We start from the raw sequence: 17350 nt of genomic DNA, 5'->3' as shown, positions 1-17350 counted from the left end.
TTGAAGGTTTTATTTATGAACTTTCGAAAATTAGACGATGTTCAGCTGAGGAATTCACATGTTGCATCTTCTGTTGTGTGGAAGGATAGGCCTGGTTTGTTGTGGGGTTTTTTTGTTTGTTTGTTTTTAAGATTTTATTTATTTGAGAGAGACAGAGATAGTGGGAGAGAGCATGAGCAGGGAGGAGAGGGAGAGGCAGGCTCTCTGCTGAGCAGGGAGCCTGATGCAGAGCTTGATCCCAGGACCCTGGGATCCCGACCCAAGCCAAAGGCAGAGGCTTAATTAACTGAGCCATCCAGGCACCCCAGGCCTGGTATTTTAAGGCCTCTTGAAGTTTTTCCAACAGCCCCATCAGAGCCTCCCTCACCTTACAAGCCTGAAACTCTTTCTCTCCCCCAGACTTCAGGCTGTTTCTGCCAGCCAGGTTCTCCCAATCTCTAAGCCAGTTGCTGTCAAGCAAGGTGTGGGGAAGTGAGGCTGCAAAGAAAGCCCCTGGGTTCAAGGTGAGAGGCAGGAAGACTTAATACCTTTATTAAGTTCTATCAGAGAGCCTGATCCTGGAGCTGTCTTGCTTCCTCGCCTGTAACAATGGGACAAAAGGGGAAAAATTATCATGGAAAATGCCTCCAGGGCCATACCCTCACATGTCTCATTTGAACAGCTCTATATTTCAAAAGAACACTCTATAGTTACTGGTGTAAGCAATCCCTCTGGGAGGCTGAGCCAGGGGTTGGGAGGGGACGTGAGGACCTAAAATTATCCCTGAGGAGAAAGAACCAGTTTTGTCTCCCAGGGACCCAGCAGCTCACCCACAAGCAGGGTTTGTCCTTGGCCCCCACACCAATGCCTTCTACATCCATGCAGTACCCCAAGCAAGTCTTTGGATCCATGGAGCTGCCCAATGAGTAGAGGTCCAGAGCCTAGCCTCTGCCCCCATCCCCCCAGTCCCGCCCAAGTGATGCAGGCCCCACTTGGCCTTGAGACTTGGCTATGGCCTCCTGCAGGTCATCAGGGCAATCAGTCCCCAGTTGGGTTTTGCAACACCTCAGAGTGTTGCCAGTTATCTCAAAGGGGTGTCATAAGATTCTTAAAGAATAATCTCTAAAACAAATACATGTCATCCTGCAATTTTTTTTTCCAGGACATCAGAGTTGGATAAGTGGGCAAGGAAGTCAAGCAACTTCAAAGGATGTCATTGCTTTAGCGGGTGACCTTGATATTCTGACCAAGGGTCTAAAAATGTTTACATTTTCAAAAAAGACAAGATTTCCCAAGCCACATGAGTATGCTTGAGTTTGGGGACTGATTAGGCCAGTAACCGAAGGAGAGCATGAGCAGAGGAATTCCAGGCCCCTGTTGGAGAAGGCTTTTATGAGCAAGCAGAGAAATGCTTAAGCACCTGGTGTGCTTCCCTCTGCTCAACCCCAGTTCCTGCTCCCATTTCTAGTCTGGCCTCCCCCTGCCCAAGCGGCTGCCAGGGAGAAGGGCTCCCTCCTTTGCCACTTTGTTCTCTCTTTTCTGGGCCTTTGTGTTATTTTCACTCAATCTTTTGAATAGGTAATGCATTCATGTTATTCAGCCATCAAAATGCATGTTAGAAAGTCGCCTTCAGGGGCACTTGGGTGGCTCAGTGGGTTAAGCCTCTGCCTTCAGCTTAGGTCATGATCTCAGGGTCCTGGGATCGAGCCCCGAATCAGGCTCTCTGCTCAGTGGGGAGCCTGTTTCCCCCTCTATCTCTGCCTGCCTCTCTACCTGACTATAATCTCTCTCTCTGTCAAATAAATAAATAAAATCTTTAAAAAAAAAAAAAAAAGAAAGAAAGAAAGTTGCCTTTCTTAAGGGGTTTTCAACTTCCTTATGAGTAATCACCCTTGGTCTCTTGTTTTCTCTTCCAGTAATATGTTGTAAACAAGTCAATACGAATATATGTGTTTTCATTCCTTTCTACACAGATGGTAGTAAATTATGTCCACTCTTCTGCACCTTGCTTATTTTCACTTAATGTATATCAGGAATCCTCCCATACAATACACAATAGCGTCCCATTTTTAATATTTCATCGCATAGTTATACCATACCCTATGAAACCAATTGGTCACTAGTGGATATCCAGTTCATTTCCAATTTCTACTCATAGATGATGTTGCACTGAATCACTTGAAACGTGTCTTTTCACATGTGTCTGACTGTATTTGTAGAACACATTCCTAAAGATAGAATTGCTGTAGCATAAGGTACATATATTTGCAATTTAAGATTTATTGCCTAATTACCCTCCCCAGACAACGTACCCATGTATACTCTGGCCATGGCCAGATGGAGAGTGGAGGCAAGTGACCTGCTGCTCTGGGAGGTTGTCCAAATGACTGGCCCCAGGGGACTTAGTGCTGCCTCGTCTGTAAAGGTCATCCAGCTCTGGACAGAAGCACACATTGCCCAGGGAGAGATTTACCCTGGCCCTGGGCCCCAGATGACCTTTGTTCTGTGCCCTTGGAAGCAGACAGTGAATGGGGGCCTCTGAAGCTGCCAAATGCAGGCCCCCCGGACTGTTGATGTGTTGGGGGTTCCAGGCATGCAAACAATCCTGTAGTGTAAGAGGGCAGTTGTGTGATGGTCTGTGATTTAGAATACGTGGTCAGTAGAACTGGAAGAGGCGGAGGCTGCCTAATGGGTAGAAGTTCTGATAACGGGGTTGTGGGGGTAAGGAAGGGGGGTGGCTGTCCCTCCCTTGCTTGAGTAGCTTGTGGTCAGTCTTAATGCACATCACAGCTGGGGGTGTGTGTGTGTGTGTCTGTGATAGGGTATAAAAAAGTGTGGAGAGTTCAGATGACTGAGGCTTATATCTCCTCCAAGACTACATATGTTAGAGGTGTTCATGTGTTAGAGGTGTTATGGTCTATGATTTGTAATCTCTCCATTTTGCTTTTAAGTTCTTAAAAGAGACCATGAGTTCATGGTGGAAATGTCTTCCCTTTCTTTACCCTGCCTATCTCCTCCAATTAATCCAGGGGAATAAGATGGTAGTGACATAGAATCAGAGATAAGGGGGTCTTTTTTTTTTTTTAGATTTTTATTTATTTATCAGAGAGAGAGAGGGAGAGAGAGCGAGCGAGCACAGGCAGACAGAATGGCAGGCACAGGCAGAGGCAGAAGCAGGCTCCCTGCTGAGCAAGGAGCCCGATGTGGGACTCGATCCCAGGACGCTGGGATCATGACCTGAGCCGAAGGCAGCTGCTTAACCAACTGAGCCACCCAGGCGTCCCCAGAGATAAAGGGGTCTTCAAGATCAAATCCAACACAACATTTTATAGAATTAAAAGGCCAAGGCCCAGAGGGGAAACTGAGTCTTGGCCATGATCCCACAGTAAAGCATTCCTATCAGATGCACAGGCATCCAAGGAGCTGGATCCTTTTCCAGAGCACCTCTACGTAAGTACTCCCCCAGCCCCCCAACTCCCCAGCCCCGCTCTCAGCTGGGCGCCGGAATAGACCACTGCCCTGCCTCTGGAACCGAAAGGAAGCTCCTAACCTAAGACTTTCCTTGTGTTCTGTAACACGGCATGGCCAATTCTACACATATCTGATATTTCCCAAGGAAAGGAACTTGACGGGAGGCAGAGAAAGGGCCTCCATTCTTGGGACACAAAAGGTCCTCTGGTGCCCAAGTGCTACCCTGGGACAGACTTTACACAGGCAGAGAGAGAGTGCACATTTAGGATTTTCTAGCAATGTCTTTTCTGTTTGTTTCTGGCCATCAATGGAAAAAGAGACCAGGAAATATTTCCTTCACTCTTGAAGGAGAAAAAGACATGCTTGTTCTAGTCTCTTGGTTTTGTTATGTTTTGTTTTGTTTTAAGATTTTATTTATGTATTTGAGAGAGAGAGAAAGAGATACCATGCACAGAGGCAGAGGGAGAGGGGAACCAGACTCTCCACTGAGCAGGGAGCCTGATGCAAGACTCGATCCCAGGACCCTGGGATCGTGACCTGAGCTGAAGGCAGACACTTAACCAACTGAGCCACCCAGGTGCTCCACTGAGTCATCATTAAGGTCCTTGACTCTAGGAGAAGCTGCTCCCCAGGGGCTGGGAAAGGTCACACACCCTACCTGCAGCCCAGACAAGACTTCTATGGAGTTCAGTAAGGCACCATCTTCCAGGGAGGTAGGGGAGAAATCAATCCATTGTGGGAGGGAGAGAGCATGAGAGGGGTACCCACCAACCCACAGATACGTTTCTCTTCTGGCCTTCCAGGCACTTTGCACTTCTCTTTGCACTTCCTTCCTTTGATCCAGAGAAAGATTCCACTTGGAGGAGGCCAGATCTACCACACCTCTTGGACCTGTGATCTCCCTCCTTACTCTTCCCTGGGAAGGAAAGCTCAGACAAGGCTGGAGCTGGTCTGGCTCAAGAGCCTGGTACTCAAGCTGAATGTGTTCCAGCTGCTTCTCTCACATCAACCCATCCTTTCCCCGAGGAAGCAGGTCCTGAGGCGAGGGTGGCTGGTGCCCGGGAAGGAAAGGGAGAAAAACAACCAGGATGGTTTCTCCTCCGACAAAGAAACCAATGCCTCACAAGATCTGACCCGTCCAGCTGAGCCTGGAACAAGGAGTCATGCGGGCTAGAAAGAGTAAGGAAGCCAAGCCCCACGAACCCATCAAGGGAAAATTAAGTCTGGGGGTAGCTAAGATCCAGATGCCAGGCGAAAGGCTGTGGCAGGGGAAAGAGGAAAGTGTTTCCTGTTTTTGAAGAAGTCATGGGTGGGGAAAGGCCACTTTTTTTTTTTTTTTTAATCCCAAGAGAAGGCAAGACATTTTGCTTCTAGGCAGGAGGGGACTGTCTTCCCCTCTTATGATAAATGGGCAACAGGAGGAGGAGGAGACATCCTTAGGCTCTTCATTTAGCCTGATTCATCAGTCTGGACCTCTTGGGTAGAGGTGTGGCAGCCTGGGTCTCTCAGCCTCTCAGTCACAGCTCTGCATACTTTCTCTTGTGCCAGTCCCCAGGGAGAGTCAGGTGACTAGGACCCTTTCTACTCAGGCAGAAAGCTCCAAGCCCCAAAGAAGGACATGGGTTTCACTTTATTCCTCCAGTGCTGTGGTAGGCAGCTTTGGGCATAGGCCTTGGATAGGGTGGCTTTATCCCATGATAGAAAAAAGAAAAAGAAAGAAAAAAGGACCTCTCTTGAGGATACCAAGGTGACATCTTAGAAGGGAACCTGCTGTACATTTTACTCAGCTGCCCAGGAGCAGACAGGCCCTTTCCCACTGCTGGTGAAATAGCTAGAATTTAACCCTCTGCACTCAAGCCCAGGTCACACTTGTCAATTCTCACATGCCTGAGCTTGTCCCCAGGAGTCCTGGGCTCCTGCACAGGTGTTGCTTCTTGGAGGCTCCACAAGATATTAGCCGAGAGGTAGCTGGGATATTAGTGAAAGGAGGCCAGATGATCAGGTATCTTTTACAAACTGCAATATACAGACCAAGTGAGGAAATTATTCGGGGTTGCAAAGGAAATGGCATGATGAAGCTGGGAAGCAAAGCCAGTTGTCCTGGATCTCCAGCCTCTGGCCTTGGCTGGCGGCTTGTTCCATGTTCTCTGCTGGAGAACAGTTTGGGGTTTAGGGTAGGGGAGTGGCGGTGCAGAGAGGGCTGGAGACCAGAAGCAAGATCATTAACATTGACCTCCTCTGCTTCCTGGAATTTGAATTGCCCCGACCCCACCCCCCCCCACAAAGGAGATGAAGGAGTTAATGCAGTGTCGAAGAAGTGTGTAGAAGAAGAATGGGTAAAGGAAGGGTGGGACTCTGAGCTGCTCCCGTTGGGGTGGGGCTGTGCTCCTCCAGACCAGGAAGGAGGGCTTTGTTTATAGGGGTACAGTTTATCTCCAAGCCCAAAGTGAGAAGGTCCTGGAAGGGGTGGGTAACAGAGAGGCAAGGAGGAAAAAAATGTAAACAGTGCTAAGAATGTCTGCTCTCTCCTGGGAGGTGGGGGTAGTGGAAGACAGCCCTGGATTTTTTAAAAGGGTCTTCCTTTTTGGCATCTGGACCCCATTAAAATATCCCAAATGGTGCCAGGGACACTCAAAGCCCAGGGCTCCTGTGGGTCCCGGGGCCCTCTCGGAACCACAGAGTACCAAGAAGAAATGGCATTAGGAAGGAAAAGAGTCCTTGCTAGGGACATGGTGGGCCCCCTCCATTCCTTCATTCCCCTCTCAGGAGGGAGGAGGAGGAGCCAATGGACCAATTGGAATCTGTTTCCTGTGGCACCACGGTTAGGGTCTGAGGACAAAAAGGAGCCATTATTCTTGCAAACCAGTTGGAGAGCTGCTTACCTTCACTTCACTACAGGTGTCACAGGCACACACACACACACACACACACGTGCCCATAAGCACACCCACCTTCAGAGGCATGCACACTCAGAGATCCGTACACACAATCTACAGAAACGCAAATACTCAGATGTACACCAAAGAGAGTCGTCACAGCCATATGCAGACCCAAGTGCGCCCGGCTGAAGTCCACCACCCACAGATGCAAACCCGCACCCCCACACCAAAGCCCAGAGTGTGCACATAGGCACCCTCCATCTGGCGGGCTGGGAATGAAGCCACAAACCACACAGCTACAAGAAGCTCCAGCCGAGCGCAGAAGCGGAACCAGGTCAGAGGCCAGCACCCTTGGCTGCGTCTCTCTCCACTCATCTCTCCGCACTGGTGCTAACAGCACGGACTCCAGGTCCCGAGTCTGTCGTGGGAAAGTCCTTTTAAAGCATGAAAGGCAGCGCAGGCTAAATTAAACCCAGCCCCAGCCCTGCTTGCTCAGAGGGAACCAGTCACTGGCTAGCCAGCTCTCCCCATTTCATTGTCTTCGGTCCCAGGGAAATTCCACAGGCAAGTCCTTTTTTTGGAAGAAGATGTCTTAGAAAGAATGCTTGCCCCATTGCGTTGATTATCCATCCATCTGTCAGCCCTTACGGCCCACAGCCATTCGCTGGGCACCAGGCTAGGTGCTGGGAGATGCCAAGAGCTATCAGACATGGGAGTGCCCTTCAAACAGATTCCACTCTGGAAGGTGAGACTTACACACAAGTGAGTAACAGCCACGTAATGAGGACAGACGGGTGGAAGTGGACATCAGTGATAGCCAGATTCTGAGGAAGAAGAAATTGCTTCCAGATGGGGGTGATCAGGAAAAAACTTCACAAAGATGGGAATTGGAGTTGAGTGTTCAGCAGCTTATTGAGACAGAGAAAGGCATGGAAAAGGAAAAATGGCATCCCGGATGGTAGGACTGGCATAAGCAAACATTCTGGTTTGGTGTGGTTTCTTTAAGCTGCCTTGCCTGCCTTGGTTAATACACCAGGCACATTGGAAAAGGGCCCACTGACATTTATTCACTGTTCTTAGCCTCAGTTCTGGATGCCTTACCCTTATCCATTCATTCCTACTTACATTCAAACTTACAGATATGACACTCATTGAATTTTGGTTATCTGCTCTCATTTTGAACTTGGCAAAAGGTAATACCTTCCTGTTGAAAAGTTTCCTCATTCCCAAGGCTAGATATCCCACCAGTTTTTCTTGAACACTCTTTTCCTGATTGACTCTCCCCCTTCATCCATTATCACCTCCTCCAAGGGTAGCTTTCTAGCCTAAGAGGATAGTGAGGAATCCCCTCTGGAGAAGTTTCCAAGGGGGATCTTTCCTGGGTTCAGCTTCCAAGATACTGTAGCACACCAGGAAGAACAATGGATCAAAAAATGTTGTTGGATGAAGAGATTGTCTGACTCAGAAGAGTGTGTGCCTCTTCATCTTGAGGTCATGAGTTCCAGCGTCATGATAGGTATGGAGATTATTTAAATAAATAAAAAAATTTTAATTAAAAAAAGAAAATAATTGTTGTTAGAACCGTTGTCAATCCTCCTGTTTTAAGGATGATATAACATGATTTCAGGAAGATAGAAAGTTGCCTTCCTTCAAGGAAAAAAAATCTTCTTAAAATTCCATCATTATAAGTATATACTTTTTACTGAAGCTTATATTAAAATGAAAAGACTCTGAAAGGGAAAGTCCCTGGGTCGGTTATACTTTGGGATGAATGATTTTACAAGATGCTTTCCTGACAAGAGTTTGCCCAAGGGGTAGGTAGAACATGTGAAGATATTTGACAATCTTAGGAACAAGGGGAGAAATTTCTTTCTGCATGGCCCAAGTGTGGGCAGTGTTTGGGGAATGAGCACTTTGATAAAAGGGTGGGATGGTCCCTTGTCTTTGAGCACTTGTCTGAAGTGATGTCTCACATGATAAGCATAACCATGGAAGTGCAGCAGAATGAACCATAATCTTATTGTTTTTTAAGATTTTGTTTATTCATTTGAGAGAGAGAGCACACAAGCAAGGGGAGAGAGAGAGAAGCAGAGGGAGAAGCAGACTCCCCGCTGAGACAGCCAGGGGGCCCAATGTGGGACCTGATCCCAGGACCTAGAGATCATGACCTGAGCCGAAGGCAGATGCCCAACCATCTGAGTCACCCAGGTGCCCTGAACCATAATCTTCAATGAAACTTTGAATCAAGAAACATTCTTGGGGGGACATCTGGTTGGCTCGTTGGTAGAACATGATCTCTTGATCTCAGGGTGGTGAGTTCAAGTGCCATGTTGGGCACGGAGACTACTTAAAACAAAAGTCTGGGTAAAATAAGGTGGAGGAACTAAGGGTTCAGCATTCTAAACACTAGACTAACTAGTCATAATCATGATTACATGTAAAATTAAAATAATAGACTTCTGGAGAGTCAAAGTTGTAAGGTGCTTTGACGGGTCATTCCAGTCAATGCCCTACTTTTACAGATTGAAGCTTAAGAGGCAATTGATTTATCTAAGATCTTACAGCATGTGGCTGGTCTCCAGGTTCTTCACTCTTGGATGTGTTTCCTTTCTACCACACTGAGTTTCAGAACCAGAAAAATGGACTTTGAAAATATATCTTTCATTCTGTCTTGGCATATTTGAGTTCATTAAAATATGTTCTTCTTTGAAACTTCAGCATTCTCTTATGAAATATGGATGTAGGTAATGATTGTCAAAAGCTGACAAAACCATTAGGTGAGAACTGAAGGAGAGTTTTATAATGAGCCAATTGGACTGACAATACCCAAACCCAATAATCAATTTTAATTGCCAAAAGAGAGACAGCCAGATTTTACACGCCTCCCAATGTAATGTGATAGAAGTGCATGGCACCTTGACTAAGGGAAAAAAAGAGAGAGAGAGGGAGAGGGAGAGAGAAAAGACTTAAGTTACTAAAATCAGAAATGGAAGAAGGGACATTACTACCAACTTTACAAAAATAAAAAGGATTATAAAGGATTATATGAACTATATACCAACGAAGTGGAATATAGATGAAATGGGCAAATTCCTAGAAACGTAAATCTCTACCGAAACTGACTTAAGAAGAAATAGAAAATTCGGATAGATCTATAACAAGGAGACTGAATCAGTAACCAAAACCTCCCAACAGGGTGGAAGGATGGGTTAAATAAGTGACGGGAATTAAGAAGGGCACTTGTTGTAATGAGCACTGGGTCTTCTATAGAAGTTATGAATCACTAAATTCTACACCTAAAAAAAAAATTCTACACCTGAAACTAATATTACACTGCATATCAACTACCTGGTATTTAAGTAAAAACTTAACGCAGTCAAATGCTCTACCACTAAGGAAAAACTTAATGAAAGGGGGAAAAAAAAACCTTCCCAGCAAAGAAAAGACAAAACAAAATCTTACAGCTTCACTAGTGAATTCTATCAAAGGTTTAAAGCAGAATTAATCCTAATGCTTCTCAAATTCTTCCAAAGATTTGTAGAGAAGGGAACACTTCCTAACTCATCCTATGAGGCCAGCATTATCCTGATACCAAAGCTAGATAAAGATTACAAGAAAAGAAAACTAGAGAATAATGTCCCTTGTGAATATAGATGCAAAATTCCTCAACAAAATACTAGCAAACCAAGTTTAGTTTAATCTTACCATATTAAGAGGATGATATACCATAAATAGGTAAGATTTATTATCGAAATGCAACATTTGAAATCAATGTTATATATGACATTAATAGAATGAAGGAAAAAAAAACACATGGCCATCTCAACTGATGCAGAAAAAGATTGATGTTGACAAAATCCATAACTTTTTCATAGTAACAATCCTCAGGGGCACCTAGGTGGTTCAGTTTGTTAAGGGTCAGCCTTTGGCTCGGGTCATGATCTCAGGGTCCTGGGATCAAATCCCACATCAGGCTCCTTGCTCTGTAGGGAGCCTACTTCTCCCTCTCCCTCTACCCCTCCCCCAATTCATACACTCTCTCTCTCTCTCACTCTCTATCTCAAATTAAAAAAATAAAAATATTTTAGAAAATAAGAACTCTCAATAAACTAAAGATAGAAAGGAATTTCCTCAACATGATAAAAGATTGAAAGCTTTTCCCCTAAGATCAGGAACAAGATAAGGCACCTGGGTGGCTCAGTGGGTTAAAGCCTCTGCCTTCGGCTCAGGTCATGATCCCAGGGTTCTGGGATTGAGCCCCGCGTCGGGCTCTCTGCTCGGCGGGGAGCCTGCTTCCTTCCCTCTCTGCCTGCCTCTCTGCCTACTTGTGATCTCTGTCTGTCAAATAAATAAATAAAATCTTAGAAAAAAAAAAAAAGAATGCCCACTTTACCATTTCTATTCAACATATTGCTAGAAGTTCTAGCCAGAGAAATTAGGCAAGAAAAAGAAATAAAAAGCATTCTAAGTGAAAAGGTAAACTATCTCCATTCACAAATAACATGATCTTACATGTAGAAAACACTAAAGTATCCACACACAAAAAATTGTTAGTGCTAATATATGAATTCAGCAAAGTTGTAGAATACTAAATCAGCATGCAAAAATTCATTGTATTTCTATACACTACCCCTGAACAATCCAAAAAAAGAAATGGAGAAAATAATTTCATTTACAATAGCATCAGAAATAATTAAATATTTTGGAATAAAATTAACCAAGGAAGCAAAGGACTTGTACACTGAAAGTTATAAAAATTGCTGAAAGAAATCAGGAAAGCCTTAAAAAAATGGAAAAAATCCAATGTTCCTGGATTGGAAGACTCACTGTTGCTAAGATGACAATACTGTCCGAAGCAATCTACAGATTCAAGGCAATCCATACCAAAATCCCAATGGAGAGGTGTGTGGCTGGCTCAGCAGAAGAGCATGTGAATCTTGATCTTGGGGTTGTGAGTCTGAGCCCCACACTGGGTGTGTAGAGTACTAAAAAACAAAAACAAAAACAAAACCCAATGGAAAAAATGCCAATGATGCTTTTTTCCTATTAAGGGTGACTGGGTGGCTCAGTCAGTTAAGCATCCAACTCTTGATTTTGGTGCAGGTCATGATCTCAGGGTCATGAGATTGAACCCCGTGTCAGGCTTGGCACTGAGCATAGATCCTGCTTGAGACTCTTTCCCTCTCTCTCTGCCCCTCCCCCTCAAAAAATTAAATAAACATAAAATTTAAAATAAAATAAATAAAATTAATATGACATCTCAAGAAACTACAAAGAGCCGAAACAAACTTGAAAAGAACAAAGTGGAGGCTTCATACTTCTTGATTTCAAAACTCATTATGAAGCAACAGTAATAAAAACAGTGTGGTACTGGCATAAAGATAAATATGCAGACCAATGGAATGGAATTGAGAGCCCAAAAATGAACCCTCACATAGTCCATGGGTTGTTAAGAAGGGGGCACAACCATTCAATAAAGAAAGAACAGTCTCTTCAACAAATGATGCTGGGGAATCTGGGTATGCACATATAAAAGCATGAACTTGGACCTTTACATTACAATTGTTAAAATCAAACACAAATAGAGACCAAACTTGAAAATTCCCTGAGCAGACAAAACCAGTTAAATCATACAAGCAAAGCTTAATTTAGCTTATTTTTCAAGACAAGTGAGACTAACTTGACCTGAGTCACTTCTTGCTTATGCCTCTGAAAAACATAAGCAAAACTTAAAACCCTTCCCCAAAATTGAGGTAACCACTAACCAACTTCCAAGATTTAAAAACTTTCTAACATTGTAACCAATCACTGAGAAGAATAACAGTCCCTGCCCTCTCACTATATAAGCTGCTTCATGACAATATACCTCCGAATCTCATTGCATGTTTGGTTTGAATGCTCCCAGTTCACGAAGTATCCTCTTTGTGTGTGGACAGTAAACTTCTACTAATTACTTCTTTGGTGATTCATTGGTTTTACTTCTGCTATTTCTGAACTTTGACACACTATATACAAAAATTAACTAAAAATGAATCAAAGACCTAAATTTAAGAAGTAAATCTGTAAAACTTAAAAAAAAAACCCACACAGGGGAAAAATCTTTATGACCTTAGATTTGGCAGTTTCTTAAATATAACACCAAGAGCACAGGCATCAGGAGAAATAGATACATTGGACTTCGTTAGAATTAAAAAATTTTGTGCATCAAAGAACACAAAAAGAGAGTGTTTGGGGTGGCTCAGTGAGTTAAGCATCTGCCTTTGGCTCAGGTCATGATCCCAGCGTCCTGGGATAGAGCCCCACATCCGGCTCCCTACTCACCGTGGAGCCGGCTTCTCCCTCTGCCTGCCACTGTCCCTGCTGGTGCTCTCTATCTCTGTCAAATAAATAATAAAGTCTTTAAAAAAGAAAGAAATCACAATCTTCAGTGTAGGAGAAAATATTTGTAAATCATACATCTGTTAAAGGTTAACATCCAGAATCTATAAAGAGCTTCTGCAGCTCGACAACAAAAAGACAAACAATCCAATTTAAAAATGGGCAAAGGGTATGTGCTTTTGGGTAAATTGGAAGGGGAGATGAACCATGAGAGACTATGGACTCTGAAAAACAATCTGAGGGGTTTGAAGTGGTGGGGGGGTGGGAGGTTGGGGTACCAGGTGGTGGGTATTATAGAGGGCACAGCTTGCATGGAGCACTGGGTGTGGTGAAAAAATAATGAATACTGTTTTTCTGAAAATAAATAAATTGGAAAAAAAAATGGGCAAAGGACTTGAATAGATATTTGTCCAAAGAAGACTTACAAATAGTCAATAAGCACAGGAGAAGATGCTCTATATCATAAGTCATCAGGGAAATTCATATCAAACCCACAATGAGATAGAACTTCATACCCACTAAAATGGCTGTAATTTTTTAAAATGGAGAATAACTAGTGCTGAAGAGGGTCCGGAGAAATTGAAACCCTCTGCTTGCTGGTGGGAATGTAAAATAGTGCAGCCACTGTGAAAAAGAGTTTGGCCATTGCTCAAAAATTAAACACGGAATTATCAGATGGCCCAGCAATTCCACTCCTAGGTATGCACACAAAAGGACGGAAAGCATGGACTCAAACAGGTACTTGTACACCAATGTTCATAGCAGCATTATTCACAAAGCTGTCAGCAATCCGAGTGTCATCGATGGATGAATGGATAACAAAATGCAGTATATACATATATATGTACAATGGAATATTATTCAGCCTTAAAAAGGAATAAAGTTCTGACATATGCTAAAACATGGATGAAACTTCAAAACATTGTGCTAAGCAGAATAAGCCAGATACCAGGGGATGGATATGCTATGATTGCCCTTACATGAAATATCTAGAATAGGTAAAGTCATAGAGACAGGAAGTAGATTAGAAATTACCAGGGGTGGGGGGGGGCGCCTGGGTGGCTCAGTGGGTTAAAGCCTCTGCCTTCAGCTCAGGTCATGATCTCAGGGTCCTGGGATCGAGCCCTGTATCGGGCTCTCTGCTCAGCGGGGAGCCTGCTTCCCTTCCTCTCTCTCTGCCTGCCTCTCTGCCTACTTGTGATCTGTCTGTCAAATGAATTAATGAAATCTTTTTTTTTTTAATTTTAAAGATTTTTATTTATTTATTTGACAGAGAGAGATCACAAGTAGGCAGAGAGGCAGGCAGAGAGAGAGAAAGGGAAGCAGGCTCCCTTCTGAATTAATGAAATCTTAAAAAAAAAAAAAAAGAAAGAAAGAAATTACCAGGGGGTGGTGCACCTAGGTGGCTCAGTTGGTTGAGCAACTGCCTTTGGCTCAGGTCATGATCCTGGAGTCCCAGGATCGAGTCCCACATTGGACTCTCTGCTCAGGGCTCTCTGCTCAGTGGGGAGTCTGCTTCTCCCTCTTACCCTCCCCCTCTCACGCTCTCTCTCTCTTTCTCTCTCATTCTTTATCTCTCAAATAAATAAATAAAATCTAAAAAAAAAAAAAAGAAAAAGAAAGAAATTACCAGGGGCTGAGGGGACAAGAAGGGGAGAGTTAATGTGTAATAGGTACAGAGTTTACGTTTGGGGTGATGAAAAAAATAAAAAATCATGGTAATGATTACACAGTATTATGAATGTAATCAGTTTCACTGAGTTGTCCATCTAGCAGTGGTTACAGTAGTAAATCTTATGTTATATATGTTTTACCACAATTTTAAAAATCTAAAAAAATTGAATAAAAATATGAGCGAATCCAAGAAATATGAACACTGAAAGGGTATTTGATGATATTAGTTACTGATTTTTTTTTTAGGTATGATGATGTCATTGTGGTTATTTTTTTAATAAAAAGCCCTTCTCTTTTAGCAATACTGTATAATTATAGGTGAAATGGTAGGATCACTGAGTTTCACTTCAAAATGATCCAGTGAGTATATAGACGAAACAAGTCTGACCATGTATTGACAGTTCTGGAAGCTGGGCAATGGGTAGATGGGAGGGGAAGTAGTATCTCCCATACTTTTGTGTGTATTCAAAATATTCCATAATAAAAAGTGATAACAAACCCGCTAGTCATTCTAAGTGCTCTACATATATCACTACATTGTAAAAAAAAAGACACAAAAATTGAGATCTTATACGAATGAGATAAACAGGGGTACCGGGGAAGCTCAGTCGGTTAAGCCTCTGCCCTTGGCTCAGGTTGTGATCCTTGGGTACTGCAATGGAGCCCCACATCATGTCCTGGCTCCCTGCTCAGCGGGGAGCCTGAGCGGGGACCCTGCTTCTCCCTTTCCCTCTGCCCCTCCCCCCACCCCACCCGTGGTTGTGTGCTCTCTCTCTCCTTCTCTCTCTCAAATAAATAAAAATAAAATCTTTTAGAAAAAGAATGAGAAAAATACAAACAATATTTTAAAAATTTATCTGTCAATAATTCAGAAGTTAGTTTTGTGCCTGCTAACAAGATGTTATGAATAAAATGTTCCCAAAGCAAGGGTTTCAAAAGTCAGACCAGGCACCGTGGCCTCAAACTATCTGTAGTTACTCTTTTGAGTTCAGCTGTACACCTACAGAGAAGTTCATCATTAAGTTTAGAGGATGTGAAACCGATTTCAAGTACTCTTCTGAATTATTGTTGCTTTTTTTTGGTCAAGATTGAAGTCAGATTATGGTGTTGTTTTTTTTTTTTTTAAATCTTGTCATGTGGCTGATGAAGGGCTTGTTCTAGGGTAAGAGAAATGTGCAAATTCAGATATGTAGAGGAAATGGGGGTGGGGAGAAGGGTGTAAGTTCTGATGCAGGGGAGGCAGGGGTAAGGGAAGGCTTTCTGTGGGAAAGGATGCTGTTAGACAGAAGAAAGGAAATAGGCCATTCTAGGTAAAGGGAACAGTCTGGAACTGCATAAGCTGAGATCTGGGGGGCATGAAGAAGTTGGTGGATTCAGAGAGCAATTTGTTCAGTATTGCTGAGTGTAGAAATAGTAAAGATAGTCTTAAGAGTTTGGGGGGTTTTTAGATTTTGGTGTGGTTTAGTTTGGTTTGTTTTGGAGGGTGGGTGGCTGTGTTACAGTTGTTCTGGGCATGCCTGGAAAATCCTTAAGGGAACAAACAGACTGAACTGAGAAGCAAAGTTCTTCCCCACAAGAAAACCTGTTCCTCAACATTGAAGAGAATCCAAGAGGGTTGCAGAGAGCGCCAGCCCCTGACACTCCTGGACTTAATCCCACCCGACTACCAGGTAGGAGTCTCTGCATAGGCCCATGAGTAATGCTTAGTGTCCTGAGAAATACTGGGCATTAAAGCAATTGAGCAGCCACTGACCAGCCAACCCTTTCTAAAGAGACTTCTACTAATATCCTTGATGTGGAGCTGAACCCAGGGATGCAAATCTGCTCAAAGCACTGACCAGCTTAGTTGGTCTATTTTGAAGATTCCAGCCTCTAAAACCAGTGGGAAATGAGAAGCCACTGGATCAAAGTAGAAAAGATACAGGGAGATTTCCATTTCAAATCTGCTTCTGTGATAGCCACTCATGGACTGATCTCTTTGAAGGAAAAAGAAAAGGAATCAAGGTGCTGAAGTCGGGAAACACATGTACCAAAAAGGAGCTTAAGGTTCACGGCGCCATCTTAGAAACCACCAGTGTCTGCATGGGGCAGGTGTGATGGGATTGACTATACAAGAATATTCCTCCAATTCTGTTACTTCCTAAAGGTCTGGCAGAAGTATGAAGACCAAGACCCAGGTCCTTGTTCTGAATGAGGACCCATCTGCCTGCCTCAGTGAGCACTTTGACAGATCGAGAAGCTGAATTCTGCAGAGTGAGAGGACCCTACCTTTATCCTTGAAGAGCTTCAAGACTGTTGGTTCCATGTCTGTTGTTTTGGTGTTGCTCTACCTGTAACAAAATTGCTGGTACATGTACACTCTTTTCTTATACAAAGCAAAAATGAAACTTCATTGACTCTTCCTATGTGAAACTTAAAAAAAATTTTTTTGAAGGTTCATTGACACAGAGAGAAGTAACAGAAGCAATTAGGGATTCTTCTCTAGTGGCCCTCAGGTTCACAAAACACAAATTTTGTTGTCCTTGCTTTTCATTAGTGATGCTTAAACAGAATCTTCAAAGTTGGCTTCTCTTATCCAGGTTTTCTAGACCAGGGGCTGGCAAACAACAGCCCAGGAGCCAATTCTGGGCCACCATCCATTTTTTTTTGTATGACTTGAACGCTAAAGGAGTCTTAAACTTTTTCTGAGTTGAAAAACAATCAAAAGACCTATTGTCAAAAATATATATACTGTACACTTAAAATGTGTTAAAATGATAGATTTCATGTTAAATGTTTTTAACCACAATAAAAAGAAAGTCAAAGGAGTATTTCGTGACACATGAAAATTATATGAAATCCAATTTAAGCGTCCCTACATAAAGTCTGGTTGAAACACAGCCACACCCGTGGGTTGGTGACACAGCAGTGGAGGCCAAGGGAAAATCTGCCACCAAACAACCTTGTAAGGCGTGGAGAATCCCAAGACT

This window comes from Neovison vison, chromosome 11 (assembly GCF_020171115.1).
Source record: "Neovison vison isolate M4711 chromosome 11, ASM_NN_V1, whole genome shotgun sequence".
Lineage (NCBI taxonomy): Eukaryota > Metazoa > Chordata > Mammalia > Carnivora > Mustelidae > Neogale > Neogale vison.
The sequence above is the reverse complement of the archived record's forward strand: the minus strand, read 5'-3'. Positions refer to the sequence as shown.